This window comes from Diadema setosum, chromosome 9, assembly GCF_964275005.1.
Source record: "Diadema setosum chromosome 9, eeDiaSeto1, whole genome shotgun sequence".
NCBI lineage: Eukaryota > Metazoa > Echinodermata > Echinoidea > Diadematoida > Diadematidae > Diadema > Diadema setosum.
The window spans coordinates 36,183,071-36,199,032 of record NC_092693.1 but is presented as its reverse complement, the minus strand read 5'-3'; the positions used below and the strand labels follow the sequence as shown (position 1 = coordinate 36,199,032).

Here is a 15,962-nt window from a genome sequence, read left to right as displayed (position 1 = left end):
TAGAGCACGCACTTTAGTGCGTGCAGGCAAACCTCAAATACGCGCAGCCTGAACTCCCAAGTTCATTGACCCTACCTGCCAAAATATAAAAAATCCTTCATAAATTCCCCCAAAATTCTTGGATCACTACCAGAAGTTAATTGTTTGTTACTTGTGTCATTCTCAACCTTTCCTGCAAGTTTCATCCCAATCCGTTAACTACTTTTTGAGTTATTTTGCACACAGACAAACTAACTAGCGAACACACACACAAACCAACGGTAACCTCATAACCTCCTCCCTTGGCGGAGGTAATTATTCATACTCTGACCACATGCATATTGCAGGCCGTGACAGTTCAGTTAATCATGTACACTTTCTATTTAATACCCATCAACTTTGACACATGAATGAGCACTATGTGACAGTATGAAACATGAGATACTTTGACAAATTATACAATTGTGTATCTCCTACTGGGCCTCTATTATGCTTAATCTGTACAAAATGCATTCTAATACATATTCTTGTCACAAAATACGAAACAATACATGTATATCAAATTTGATGTACAAAAATGTGCCATACTGCAGGCTGGCAGTCAAGCTACATAATCATGGTCTCTTTCAATGAAACTTTTCAAAGGTTTGTTCAAAATTGGGGCAGAGTTTCCTTTTGTTGAAAAGCTTTTTATGAGTCATTTCATGTCTAGACAGTAGACAAGGAGAGGAATAGGTGAATATTGTGTCGGATGCAGATCTACAAGTAAGGTTCAAATCCCCTGTCAGTTGCTTTCGATAGTGTACATGTACATGTAGGTACTTTGTATAGGGGCAAATTTCCCTGCCAGTGTCTTCCCAAGCACTGACCCAGGCTCTGTTGCATGAATAAGAAATTCTCATGGGAAATATCATATGCACCAAGCTGACTGGCTGCTAGCCAAGCTTAGTTTGATCTTTTGGCATATCACAACTCCTAATACAGTACACAGATGTATGTACAAAGGCCCTACATACTGTAATTATACCTGCAGTCCACATTTCTGCAGTCAAATCAGAATTTTTCATTGTGTCCCACTCCTGGAATATATCCCCTCCTAATCAAAATATCATGTAAATTCATTAGAAAAGCAAAAGGGAGGGCACACATCTACAACTGCAGAAAGTGACAGATTGTTGCTTGTATGGTAAGTTGTCAAATCTTTTTGCTTGTTACATATTGATCACTTCCCTCTGACAAAAGAAAAGTAAAGGTTGAAAAGTATACTGCATTCAGACACACAAATGAAGCTTTGTAAATTCAAAAGACAAAAGAAGTACATTGTATGAAGTGAATACACGCACCATGGAGCTACAATGTGTACAACAGATCTAGTAGCTCCATGCACTCATGAATAGGCAGATGTTGCGAACAATCCTTGGACAATATGATGCAGAGTGTACATACATATGATATTCCTAAGGTTCAGCTTTCATGACTTGTCCACAAAAGCACAAACTCCCCTCGCATGCATGACTGGCTAAATACTCACAACAATTCACAGAAGGTCAGGCTCTAGAGATTAGCGTAAAACCAGGGAGGTGGGTCGTGCTAAAGGCATGTTGTACAATATGGCTTTAATACACTGTATATATGCAGCATGGAAGGAATCAACACACATGTTTGTATGGAAACTTAGAGAAGAGGATGACACATGCAGAGCAACAAGCAAAAATACTTGGCGTACAGTTACAAACACAGTGAGTCTTATTTATAAGCGGGATAGGAAGTGGCCCATTCACAGGTGTGTCTTGCAGCACCACTGAACACCTATCCACAACCACGAGGCAAGTTGAATGACACTGGGCATAAATGGGGGTGGGGGCTCACCATTTTTTTGACAGCTGGGGGAATAAATGGAGGGAGGGAGGGAGGGCAGGGGTACAGGGAAACAGGTGCCTGGATCATTGGAAACAAATGCTGCTCATGACTCAACATCCAATTCTCCGCTTTCGGGAAGTGGAAAACGGGGATACTCCTAAACAGGTCCCCTCAGCAGGACCTACCCCTATATTTTCTTTAATTTCTATTTTTCTTTTTTGAATAAAGCATAGGCATACCTGCTAAGGGGAAGAACCCTAATACAGACTAACAGTGTCATGGGAGAGTCTAGCCAGAAGGTCTTCTATGATAATCCACAGAATACAATAGATGCTGTTGATAATAAGCCACAAACAACATGACAATATAAGGCCCGTTCACACACAAGGGAAAAAGTGCGATTTCAAAATCGATTTTCTTATCGCGATCAAAATTTCGTTTTTTCCTGTGTGGACAGAAAAATTTCAGTAATTTTCGCGATCCTAATCGCTATCCAACTCGCACTATTAGTGCGATTTTTCAGAATAATCGCAATTATTTTGCCAAGCGTCGTGTGTGTGAGCGCGATCGAGATTCGGAAATCGGTATTTTTAATCTCATCATTCGTAGCACATGAAACTCAACATTGGGACCGCGGGGTCAGTCTTCGGTCATGCAAGTTTCGCGCATGCGCAATTTGGCCACTGATCGTTCTTTCCTTGGTGCGAAGTGCGATTTTTCCTTGTGTATGAACGGTCGGAAAAAAAAATCGAAATCTGGATCGCGATTGTAATTTTGATTTTCGTTGTGTGTGCACGGGCCTAACAAGTGAAGGCCACATGGGCAGATGAATGCAAATTAGATTTTCCGCAAAACCAGCACCATTAAAAGCTTCTGGGCGACAGCAGCAGATATCACCGAGTTGTAAGCAAACTTGTCATCCGTGACCAGTTCACCCATTCATAGGTTGAACAGATGAGCAACACACATTCTGTTAACATTTCAAGTCTACATAAATGTATGATACAACAATTACATGTACAAATACTTGTAATATAGACTGACAGAAAACACATACATGAAATGATGGGTCCTTCCTGTATGAAAATTCATTAAAAATTAATATCATTGATTGCTGTCATGGCAAAGGTTGGGGATTTTGACAGTCAGACTTAAAAGTCATAATTTATGTTAATACAGGTTGTTGCTGTTTTTGTTTTTGAAAGGGACTTTCCTTCCGTAAAATGCTAGGAACATAATATCAAGGGTTTCAGTTTTATTGTTAACATGTTCTTTATTAATTAAATTAGATTTTAAACTACTAATCAAGCTGCCAAGCACATTTAGGCATCCTACATACACGCTTATTGAGAGCACAGGCTCAGAACTACTCCGTACGTCTTAAAGGGTGTGTACAGTTCTGGTCGAGGTGAGGATTTAGCTTTTAACGTTTTGCGAGATATTCAGAAACCACTCTATGACATGTCAAAGAGCATGCAGTTCTAAGGGGTATCAAAAGTTTATTCGATGAAAATCGGTTTTGAAATGGCTGAGATATCCAAAAACAAAGTGAAACAATAAGATCCTAATAAAGTTGTGGCATGTCGCCTTTTGTTATTAGCACTTTTTGGGATATCTCAGCCATTTGAAAACCAATTTTCATTGAATAAACGTTGAATCCTTCTTGAAATTACATGCTCTTTCATATTTCATAAGAGGCTTGTCATTATCTCACTTAGGAATGTTCAAAACATGAATCCCACCTCAACCAGTACTGTACAGTCCCTTTAAGCTCTGAAAATCAATTTACTCCCCTGCTACTGATGTATATTGTACATGTACAGTTGAACCTCTCGTATCCGGACAAGTCGGGAGCGGGGCTCATCCGGATAAGGGATTTGGCCGGATACGGGAGACTCAATGCTTTATACATACAATACATATACATACACATGTACTGATGTAGCCCATTGTAGTACCACATGTAGTAATGTGTATACTGCAACCTTTTCATTGTTACACTCAGTAACAGACCCCCAAATAGAGGTGTATATTAATGTTGGAAGTAATATGTAATTCATGTGTGTTTGTGTAGGAGTTCTCAAGGAGTTGGGAATCCCCCTTTCCTCCCGTAATTATTAAAAAAAAAAAAAAAAAAAAAAATCATGGCGAGATTGCGTCCGTATAATAGAGAGATCCGGATAAAGGGAGGCCGGATAAGAGAGGTTCAACTGTATTATATTAGTCTGTAGGCCTATTGTACACCTATGTCCTACAGCCATTGTTAATGCCCACGCAATACATGTAGGCAGTTCACATAGCTCACAGAATGTTTCAGTAGTCATACATGCATAACAGGCATTGCTTGACCGAGGGTAAATCTAATTGCATCAGCTTTTGCTCTGAGCCGTTATAATGGAGCAAACTCGGGTACTCTACCGACCGTGTAGTGTGTTCACACTTGTGTATGTGTTAAAGGGACTGTACAGTACTGGTTGAGGTGGAGATTCATGTTTTGAACATTCCTATAAGTGAGATAATGAGAAACCTCCTATGAAATATAAAAGGGCATGTAATTCTAAGAAGGATCCAACGTTTATTTAATGAAAATTGGTTTTCAAATGGCCGAGATATCCCAAAAAAGTGACAATAATAAAAGGCGACAGGTCACGCCTTTTATTAGGATCTCTTTGTTTCACCTTGTTTTTGGATATCTCAGCCATTTCAAAATCAATTTTCATCAAATAAACTTTTGATACCCCTTAGAATTGCATGCTCTTTGACATCTCATAGAGTGATTTCTGAATATCTCGCAAAATGTTAACAGCTAAATCTTCCCCTCAACCAGAACTGTACACACCCTTTAAGTCTTAGGGTGACTCTGCCAACGCAGAAGCAACTAACAACTTCATGTCTGGTTTATTTGTTGTCATTTTTGTGTAGTTTGAACACTGTGTTCTGCAGTTGTATGCAGTCCCACCTTTTGTGTAAAATCTAATAGAGTGGTTTCATCCACCACAAGTAGGGCAGCACATGCAATATTTTTCTGCATGTGAACAAAAAGTGAGGGTTGCCCTGCCTGCCTCTGTAATTTTGCATTCAAATTGTTGTTTTGTTGTAAAGAATGCGTGCATGTTGTTGTTGCTTCTTTTTTCTTTTTCTTTTTTTTTTTTTTGGGGGGGGGGTTTACTATAGTCATGTACAATTGTAAATGTAGCTTGTCCTGCTACAATACATGTAGGTGTACATATTGTAGGTCAAACTCATTTTGAATTTATCTTGCTTATAATTTCTGGAATGACAGTACTTCTACAGGTACATACACAGTCTCTAGTATCTTAATGCTCCCCCAAAATGTTTGCACGTTTAAATTTTGGCGCTTGTTCAGTGAAGTGCAAAATATGCACTAAATTTCTATCCCCCCCCCCCCCCACCAGCGTATTCTACGTTTAGAGTAGCATTTTAAGTGTCAAAACAAAGGACTGCAGCTTGCAGCTTATGTTTCATGATACCCACAGGACACAATGTTCATTCATGATTCAGAACTTGTACCGGTATTCAAACAATCATGCTGCATTTAACTGATTTCATTCCAAGCATTCACTGAGCTGAGCTGCTGTTTCAATCAAAGTCACATTCTCCTCATCGATAAATTCACCTACCCTACTTGTACAAGATGGTCAAATCGGCGAACTCGACGGCCACTGCTTGCAACAAAGAGGGTCATGGTTCACCAAAGCGTTTAAACTCCTTGAAATAAAGCTATGTCTGTACACAATACAGTGTTACAGCCTACTGAGCAGTAACAGGTAACTGTATACTTTTTATGTACATTTCGATAGATTGGAACTCGAGCTAAAGCTAGGGCACAGCCCTGTACCTGAGACATCGTACAAAGCCCTACCCATTGTTTGCTAGACATAACAATACCACTGTTCACTCTTTTGTTACTTGCACAATGACCGCTTGCTATGATGTCTCTGTTCAGTACTACAGTATCTCTGGCCTCTTTGCTATCAAGTACAATTCCACACTATTTTTAAGACGACTGTTTAAAAAGAGAATAAAACAGAGTGACAAAGGTTTTCTCAAATCAGACATTGCAATCAGAAAGTAATGAATTTTAAAGTTTCATGTTTTTTTACAAGACAGTAATACAGGAGGTACTAGTAGCAACCACACACAGTGCACCCCCATCATAATGAAAATGGTTACAACAATATTCTCTACAATGAAACAAAAATTGAGGTCCTAAAATCATCATCTCTATATCTTTATATACTTTGTACTATTCAGTTATAACGAAAGAAAACTGCCAGTCCCCAGTACTTCGCTATAACATGAGTGCACTGTACTCAAATTACAAGATATACCAATGTATTATAAGTTGATGATGTCACAGCTTCGCAAGTCTCTAGTCTCCCATTGATCTACACACAAATCTTCACTCTTACCTTTTATTTCAATGTTGTTGTTTTTCACATGATATCAATTGCAGCAATAACCCACCTTACCAAAGGCATTTGTTATTGTTCAATAAGCTGGTAATGGTGACTTGTTTTATTTTGTTTGTTTGGCTTTAGGTTGTTTGTGTCTTTTTTTTTGGGGGGGGGGGAAGGGGGGAATTATGACCCTATTTAATGTGTATTGTAAAACACTGTCAAACACACAGAAAGTCAGTATCACCATCCCCTTTCTCATGGCCATTACGTCGTTGTCACTAATATCACTCTGCAGTAAATACATAAATAAATAAATAAATAAATAAATCTAAAAAATGTGAAACATTAACGTACACCTTATTCCAAGTCCATTCATTTACAGCTGTAACTGCAATTTATCCATGCTCGGATTTGTTGTTGTTGTTTTTTTTTATTTCTTTTATTATCAGCTACACAGCACATGTAGGGACTAAAGTGATATGTACATACAATGTACACGAATGTGGTTGTATTATTATCATAAATATAAATGCACATCCAGAAAATGTTTTGTGTGTGTCTGTGTGTGCGTGTGTGTGTTATACATTGTAAGCAAATAGGTTCTTTCTCCCCTCATTTTTCTTCTTCTTGTTTTAACTTTACATGTCACATAGGCCAACCTGATAAAATCTAACAACAAATTACATTTACAGTGAATTGTGAAAGTAAACACTTAATTCATTCTTGCGATCTCATTTGCAGTCACTAGAGAAATATGACTTACAGACTTACTGTGCGCGTACATTGTATCACTATCAAAGCCAACACACACTTTCTATGTTTACACATCTTAAGGTCTACAAAAGAAAACTTCATACTCTCCCTTCTCTAGAGAATTAATCACACTAAACAAAAGTGCTAATGAGGAGGTTCTAGACTCTTCCTTACAGGAAGGATCTAGGTAAACATTACTGTGTCTCAATTACTTTAGTTATAAAGAAAAAGTGTGTGCCTTTCCTGCTCTTTTCTGCCAAGTCAATATCATTTCCTGCTCGTGTTGCAAGTAGTGTGACTTGCTCACTTGAGTTGGCCCATGGACAAAATAAAATATTTATAATCTGGTGGGAGGGGAGATTAGGGTAGCCAACTTGCATTACACTATACAGTGTACCTCTTTTTTTTTTTTTTCATCTCCATGATGAAACTTAACTGTCATAAAAATTGCTTGGCCATTTTCACTTTGAATGTTGCACACAGGGCAGCTGTTTTTCTTTTGTTTTTTGTTGTCGTTTTTTTTTTTTTTTTTAATGCAACTCTCATGCCACTGGTAAAAGTGCACTGACAGGACTTACTTGTATTTCAAGAGTGCCCCTGCATTATAAGCATTTTTCAAGTTATTGATGAACCATCAGAAACTAATTGTATTCATCTTTGACATATAATGATCAGCGGAATTGCGTTTGTTCCTGCCTGAATGTAAAATGACTTTATGTAATGTACAGGCCTATGTAATCAACATGTGCATAAGGAATAAACAACAAACTTTTGGTTTGTGCCATCACAACATTTTTTTTTTTCTTTTTTTTTTTTTTTAATTGGCAGAAATTTCAAGGAATTATAATCTAATTCACACTTGCTATCATTCAACATCAACGTACACCTGGTATGTAAATTATGAGTTCACCATATGAACACTTACATTAGCAGGGCCGGCAGAACCATACAAAGGAATACATAAGGTGTCACCACTTTGCCCCCCCCCCCCCCCCCCCACACACACACACACACACTATGTATCAACATAGAACACAAAACAAACATACGTGTACAAAAACGTCTCACATCAGATTTCTATATCTATGTTTAACTGCTTGGTGTAGTGGTCAGCATGTACAGGTAGCACAGCCACTGACTGACTCAGCTTGTACTGATTCACCAGGGTCCCTCCTCACAAAATGAACTTTCTCGCTCTCTCTTTTTTCTCTCTCTCTTTCCAAAGAAAGAAAAGTATCTCACTGGTAGATACAGGTGTATGTAAAGCAGTACAACATGTACTGTAGATCCTTCTTAATAATGAGAGGTTAAGTCTTCATGTATAGTAGAACCGCTTCTCTAAAGAACATTATCACTTACAATAAGTTGTAGATATGCTCTATATGTTAGCAGTGTAATTGTAAGGGTCTCTTTGTATATGCTTGCACACTACATGGTATTACTGCCTGGCATACTGGACAACATGGTAATTCCAGAAGCGCAAATCTCTGCGTAATAATGACATTCAATACACGCAGGACTTCAAAGACTAGCCTTACAGTACTGAGCATTGAATGAGCCGAAATTCGCAAAAATGTGACACACGAATGTAGAAATGCCAAGAAATTGACATTTCACCTCAGATTTTAATAGAAGAAGATGTCGATTTATCACAAGATTTTATTGTGCAAATTGTTCGAAATGTTCATGTTAAATCTTTTACCATACAATACTACTGGGTCTCATTTGCCAATTTTTGTTGTCCGCTCGGTACGAATGTGTACATGTACAATGCATCGTGGGTATGAATTGTGATTCTGGTGCAAGGACAAGATGTGAAAGACGTCAATTACTCCATTACAAAAATTGTGTCCAGAATTTAAATGCGATTTTGCACTGCGCTTAAAGTCAACTTTTTGTAGAAGGGTTAATTTGAAGTGTATTTTTCAAAAATTGGAGTGAATAATTAACATAATTTTGTATCAGACTCACAAAGGGGTTGCCTTCTGAACACCTGGCGTTACTCTGCTTTTCATTACCAAACAACTGTAAACGAACATCAAAGTACAATTTCCATCTTTTCGCCGTCCCCACCACCATGCCGCTGGACGTAGACTCTAAAGTTATGTCCTAACAACACAACAGTTTGCATTTTATCCACATGCCACACAACCACTGGAGTCATTGCGAATCTTAATGTTACTGTGTTCCTTTTTACAGCAGAAGCAGACTTGTGTATATTTTAGTCTAGCTAACGTTAGACTCTGCATTGACTGGGGAAGCTTCAAGAGAATCAACTGACATGTACGAAGTAGAATCTAGGCCTTGTAACATGTTAGACGTCTACTTGTAGAGCTATACTCATAGAATTCCACTTTCCAGTAATAACATAAATTTACAAACATAAAAAAAGGCAAAAAAAAAAACATTGTCATGATTGTCGTTGACATTAGTAAGTGGACCTCTCCTGACTAACAACGAACGTTACAATTTACACATAACATAACCAACAAGGCCAATGAAGGCCTACCAAAAAGTCAAAGACTTTCAAACAGAATAAAACGAAGGGAATATTTCTTCAACTTCGGCTGCTACAGTTTAACTGTTCCCTCCCGCAGGCGCAGCCTACATAATATATATTTTACAAATGCTCTTTTTCCAAACGCTATCTCTTCCATAGACAACACTGCGACTGACTGCACTGCATGTAGATAGTCAGTGTAGCCTATTTTTACACACAGAGCATACACAGGCAATGCATAAGTCATTGAGACCCATTGACCCACACGAAGAAACATTCGTCGAACGAATTTTAAATCCCACGGAAGTGCCAAATTTTAACCTATCAAAGTGCATGTTTAGCTAAATACGAGTACAAGCAGCATGTAAATACATCTTGCCGACATACGTACCGATTCTCAGGTCACAAGCTGTTGAACATAATTATAAATTCATTTAACAAATAGTCCAGTGATCATGACTGTTCGTTGTCTCCGGTATTCGTTTCAATGGGTTACATGTAACAAACAGCAACACAAAATACGTGGGGGTTGGTCTCCCTGAGCTGCCTGCTGCGTTCCGTTTTCGTACAGTCAGTTCCAGTGCCAGTCACAAGATGGATTCGTTAAAAAATAAAGAGATCACGTGATCAACTCACCGATGACGTGATGTTCCGGTGCTCTCTATAGAGGGCGACTTCACAGTTCCAATTACAACGAAGTTGTCACAACGTTACCTTTGGATTTGTTTTTCCTTCTTCGTACAAGAAACTGCAGCAAAAAGGATTCCCTGTTGTCTGGGAGTTTCATCTTTGAAGATGCTTTATTTTACGCGAAGCTGCCGGATGGGTGGGCCTGATAGCCGTGATCTCCATGGTATTATTATACCCACCCCACCCCACTAATGAACGATGCCAAAAGATGGTCTTCTTTCCGAAGTTAAGGACAACACAAGAAAAAAAAAGTCTTATTCCAAAACAGGTTAAAATATACCTTGATGTACTGAACAATAAAAGTACCAACTAAAACGCAAAGCATGCAGATTTATTTCCATATTCATATCTATACTAGACGTCTTGTATCTATATGTGTATACCATTCATAATTATCTTAATCTGTATCTAAATCTACCATCTATCGCTGTTTCTCTTTCTATCATTATTGTAATATGCACTCAGCAAAAAAAGGGATAGTAAACACTTTTTCGAGTTCATAATTTTCATAGAAGATTTTGATGAAAATCAATGTATCATATACCACATTAATGGTAATTTAATTGGCTCTCAACCTTGTAGGTCAATATAGAGCAAAACTTTACAAGGCCGGGTTAGGTATAACAGTGATTTCTCCGAACCCTTCCCAATTGACAACGGTGTAAAGCAAGGTTGTGTTCTTGCACCGACCCTGTTTACCATCTTCTTCAGTATGATGCTCAAACAAGCCATGGAAGAGTTCAATAACGAAGATGCTGTTTACATCCGGTACCGCACAGATGGCAGTCTATTTAATCTGAGACGTCTGCAAGCTCACACCAAGACGCATGAGCTACTCGTCCGTGAGCTACTCTTCGCAGATGATGCCGCTCTTGTTGCTCATTCAGAGTCTGCTCTCCAGCGCTTAACGTCCTGCTTCGCAGTTACTGCTAAAGCATTTGGCCTTGAAGTAAGCCTGAAGAAAACCGAGGTTCTTCATCAGCCGGCTCCTCGACAGGATTACCAGTCCCCCCACATCACCATAGGGCAAACAGAACTCAAAACAGTTGATCAATTTACTTATCTCGGCAGCACCATCACATCAAACGCAAGAGTCGACAAAGAAATTGACAACAGACTTGCTAAGGCAAGCAGCGCCTTTGGTAGACTGCACGACAGAGTCTGGAAAAACAACCACCTGAAAAAGCAGACAAAGATCAGCGTGTACAGAGCCGTTGTCTTACCAACTCTCCTGTACGGATCCGAGTCATGGGCCCTCTACCGGCATCACCTACGCCTTCTTGAGCGCTTCCACCAGCGATGTCTCCGCTTCATCCTAAACATCCACTGGAATGACTTTATCACCAACATCAAAGTTCTTGAGCTGGCAGAGACTACTAGCATCGAAGCCACACTGATGAAAACTCAACTGCGCTGGGCTGGTCATGTCTCGAGAATGGACGACCATCGCCTTCCGAAGGTCATGCTGTACGGTGAGCTCTCTTCTGGACACCGAGACAGAGGTGGACCCAGGAAGAGATACAAGGACTGCTTGAAAAAAACCTTGAGCACCTGCAACATCGATCACCGACGGTGGGCTGCTATCGCCTCTGATCGCACATCTTGGCGCCTTACTGTTCGACGAGCAACAGCCGCCTTCGAGGATGATCGCAGGGCCCGACTCAACAGAAAAAGACAACAGAGGAAAAACCCAACACCCAACATCAACCAACCGACTTTCCCGTGCAACCGCTGCAACCGTGCCTGCCTGTCCCGCATCGGACTCATCAGTCACTTTCGAGCCTGCAGCAGACGTGGACTTCCTTAAATCTTCGTTCGCGAAGCAAAGCCATACACATGAGTGAACAGTTTGTCCTCCAAGACACAAATGTAAAAACTGCAGAAATTGACATTACTTTTTGTCTTTCATTTGCAAATGCCCTTTAAGATAACAATGATAACAAAAGACCAATTTAACACAATGAGAGACATGAATGAAATGGCAAAAATAAGTTTTCGTTCCCTTTATCTCTTTATAACTTCAAACAAAATCAAAGTTCTTGTTGTTGTGTTTTAAAAAAAGAAGAGAGAAAAGGGCGTCTACAGGTATAGTAATTGCCCCAGACAATACTGACATAAATCAAACAATAAATCTTAACGGTATCAATAACATGAGTATTAGATAGTGTATCACATAATGTGTCGACGAGGGATCTCATATTGGAAGTCTCTGCAAGGGGGCTAGATGACATACAAAATAACTCCATAAAGGAGCTTATGCAAATTTTGATCATTATGGTAATATTATTCAGTACTAAACATAATAGTAAAAAGTAATAAAAATCAAAGTGAGAAACTTAAAGGGTAAATTTTTTTTTCTTCTGACAACTCACACTTCAAATGAAGTATTATATGGAGTAAGGGCACGAAGATGATTAGATTAACAGAATATCTTTATTTCATTCATTAAATTTAGTTATTTAAGAATTCATGAGACAAATCCAAGAACCAAATATGATTTACAATTTCCCTAATTTGAGAAATCAATTAAAAATCCTACTATTTTTTGTCAATATTACTTTTTCTTAGAATTTGGGTTTGACAGAAAATGTTTTCCTCCATTATTTTTAGCCTTCATAGATATCTTGGGCTTCAAAGATATTACAGAGATTAAAGGTATATTTTTGCAACTGAATTCATGTTTTTCATTGTGTTGCATTTTGTCTTTTGTTCTTATTGTTTCATGGAAGAGCATAATGTACGCATGAATGGCAACTTGCTCATTTTTGCAATTTTTACTTTTGTGCCTTGGAGGAGAAAAACAAAGGTATTCACTCATGCGTAAAGTTTCCCTTTTTATTGACTAGTTGATAGCAAATTAAACAACCTTTCATATGGTATATAATACATTAATATTTAGTAAAAAATTCTATGAGAAATATAAACTTGAAAGAGTTTTTACTTTTTTTTGTTTTTTGGCTGAGTGTATGTCATACGTAGAGAGGGCAGCGTCGGGCAAAATGCATTTTCGTTTACATTTATTGTTATTGTCATTGATCTCAAAATCACCAGGCTAAAATTTTTCACCAAACAATTTCAAAAATCACCAAACTGATCACCTTTTTGGGTTGCCGAAATCACCATCTGGCAACGCTGAGAGAAGAAGGGGGATGGAGAGAGATAAGCATATCTGTATAATTCGCATATTGTGTGCACATTTGGTGCCATTGGCAGACCAGGGGGTGTTTCATAAAGTTGTTCGTAAAGTTACGAACGACTTAAGAACGACTGGTGATCAGTTCTCATGCAGAATTATGAAAATTCTGGTAAGTATAGCACATCAGAACTGATCACCAGTCGTTCATAACTTTATGAACAGCTTTGTGAAACTGGGCCCAGGTCTGTAGATAAGAAGATTATACGAGAAAGGTAAGACTGATAACTCTGAGTACCCTATTCTATACAGTCATGATGAAGTTATTTTGTGTGTCACAAACGCGAGCAGGGCCTGCTTCTGAACACAATTGACTCAACACACCAATGAAAGGGTTATAATGTTCTATTTTTCTTGACGATGAATAAATAACCAACGTATAATCTTACTTTTTTGAGAGAAAGTTTTCTTATTATTTAATCCGAAGTGTGAGCCAGATAAATGAATTTAAACTCTTTAGAAATGCAAAGGCCATTTGTTTATTAGCTAATGCGGGAGGGGCATATAGGTCCTATATTCGATCTTCAAATAATTTGAGTAGCAGGCCATTTTAATGAGAAAGTCACACAGCAGTATTAAATTGTTAGTATACTGTTTTATGGGATAACAAACATATTGTATTCTTTGTGCAGTGATTTTTTTTTTCAATTATCAAAAACAGTGCATCTCATCAAAGGAGAACTTTGTTCAACTTATCCAATAGACTTAATAGATATTCAATTTTCAAGAAAATCTAGTTTGATCAGCAGTTGAAAACATGTACTCAACAACAACAAACAACAAAAAGAATAGTTAGTTTGTTATGAATATTTTTCTAAGAAATCTAAACAAATACGATACATTTCCTTGTTTAACTTTATTATTGAAAGGTGTCGAAACGCACCAATAAAAAGTTACATTCCAGATTGTTGCATTACAATAAAAAAATGAAAGAAGCAAAGCCCTCGTTTCCGAGTCCCCCCCCCCCCGACATTATCATTTCATATGACTCTGATGGAAAGTCTCCAAATCACATCTGGTTCTAGAGAACTTTTCAAAACAATTTCCTAAATTAGGACCTTTTGACCCCTCCTCCGACCCTTCAAACAAAATAAGTTTCTATTACCCTGAAGATGCTATACCTGGCATGTTTGGTGAAAATCTGTCTGTTTATAATAATAGGGCTTTCAAGAAAGAGCTTAGGCCTAAATGTCAAAGTCTTGCCCTCCCCCCCCCCCCCCCCGGCGCCTTGCTGGACCCACATAAGCAAGTTTAAACTAGAGTGTTAATGTCTTCATAGCACAAACTTATCAGCTCTATCTTCCCTTTTTAGCTTAAAAAAGAAAAAAAAAAGACTAAAACAAAATTCATATGGAATGCGGAATGGATAGGAATGTTTTCAAAATGTACAGCAAACTGCAATGACCTAATGATGACATATAGCAGCCTCACCATAAGAATGCATGACAGTGAGGCTCCAGGAAGCAGTACGAAAGAATTAAGAAGGCATGCATAGATTCTACACAGATGAAATTTTTAAACAAGCGGTGTAATAACATATACACGGCTACATTTTGCGAAATATGTTAGTCTCCTATGAATCAACGTTGTCCAGTGTATAATTTCAGAGTATTGATTTCTCTGCTCAAGGACCACAATAAATTCCACAATTTATATGCGTGGAGCTGTCGATTTATGTAATAAATGATGTCAAATTGTAAAGATAGTCTGATCATCATGCCCCTATGGCAAGTTCGGAATCTTATCATCCTATCCTAAAGTGATAAGGTCATAATCAATGTCTCCTGGCAAGTGGATTCGCCTTCATACATACCGTAATACGTAATATAATCATTATACGTCACACACACATCAACCCCCCCCCAGTGCGTTAATACACTACTTTTGTATTTATTAACTCAGAAATTGGTTAATAGTGTTCATCTTCTCCTCATGTGACATTGTTGATCTACATGATTTTATTTATCTACCTTAATATTAATTTAGTTGTTCACTTGATTATTACGATTTTTTTTTTCTTTTTTCAGCTGAAGAGACCAGAGAGAGTCTTTTGGCATGATGTCTTTGGTATGCCCCATCAGGGATTTTCGTATACTTGTGAATTTACTGCTAAAAGAGGCGAGTATCTGATAATCAAATATGCGGATGATGCAGTGATTTCAGGGTATTCTACATTAAGACAATGTGGATAGATTGATCGATTATTCAAGTGGTTGGTTCCGCATTATTTTGTTCTTTGCGGGAACAAAATGAAAGATGTGATATAAATTATATTTTCAACAATGATCCGTACACTGATAGGATCTTTGAGTTCAGGAAATTGTATTATTATGTATATAATACCAGCTTATTCACGGCAGCCCGCACAAGATATCAGGAAGAATGATTTGTGTTTGCTGCTATTTTGTCTACGTGAGCTGAAAAAAAATCAAACAACCATCAAAATGTGACATGATCCTTCTCAGTGGTATAGAAGACGAGATGAGGAACTCTGATAATACATTATGTAAGACAGTATAAAAGCGGCTTGATTAAGGCTACCGGTACCCACGCTGCGGAGCTGTAC

The 15,962-nt window shown here is 38.2% G+C and overlaps 1 protein-coding gene across 1 annotated transcript in view; it reads right to left on the bottom strand.

Moving 5' to 3' along the window:
• The window catches only part of LOC140233447 (E3 ubiquitin-protein ligase Su(dx)-like), a 63,737-nt gene extending 53,716 nt beyond the window's left edge, over positions 1 to 10,021 (bottom strand). Inside the window, exon 1 of the mRNA XM_072313563.1 lies at positions 9,905 to 10,021. The gene's annotated coding sequence lies outside the window, so the exon portion shown is untranslated. The remainder of the gene's footprint in view (positions 1 to 9,904) is intronic.
• Positions 10,022 to 15,962: the final 5,941 nt, after the last annotated feature.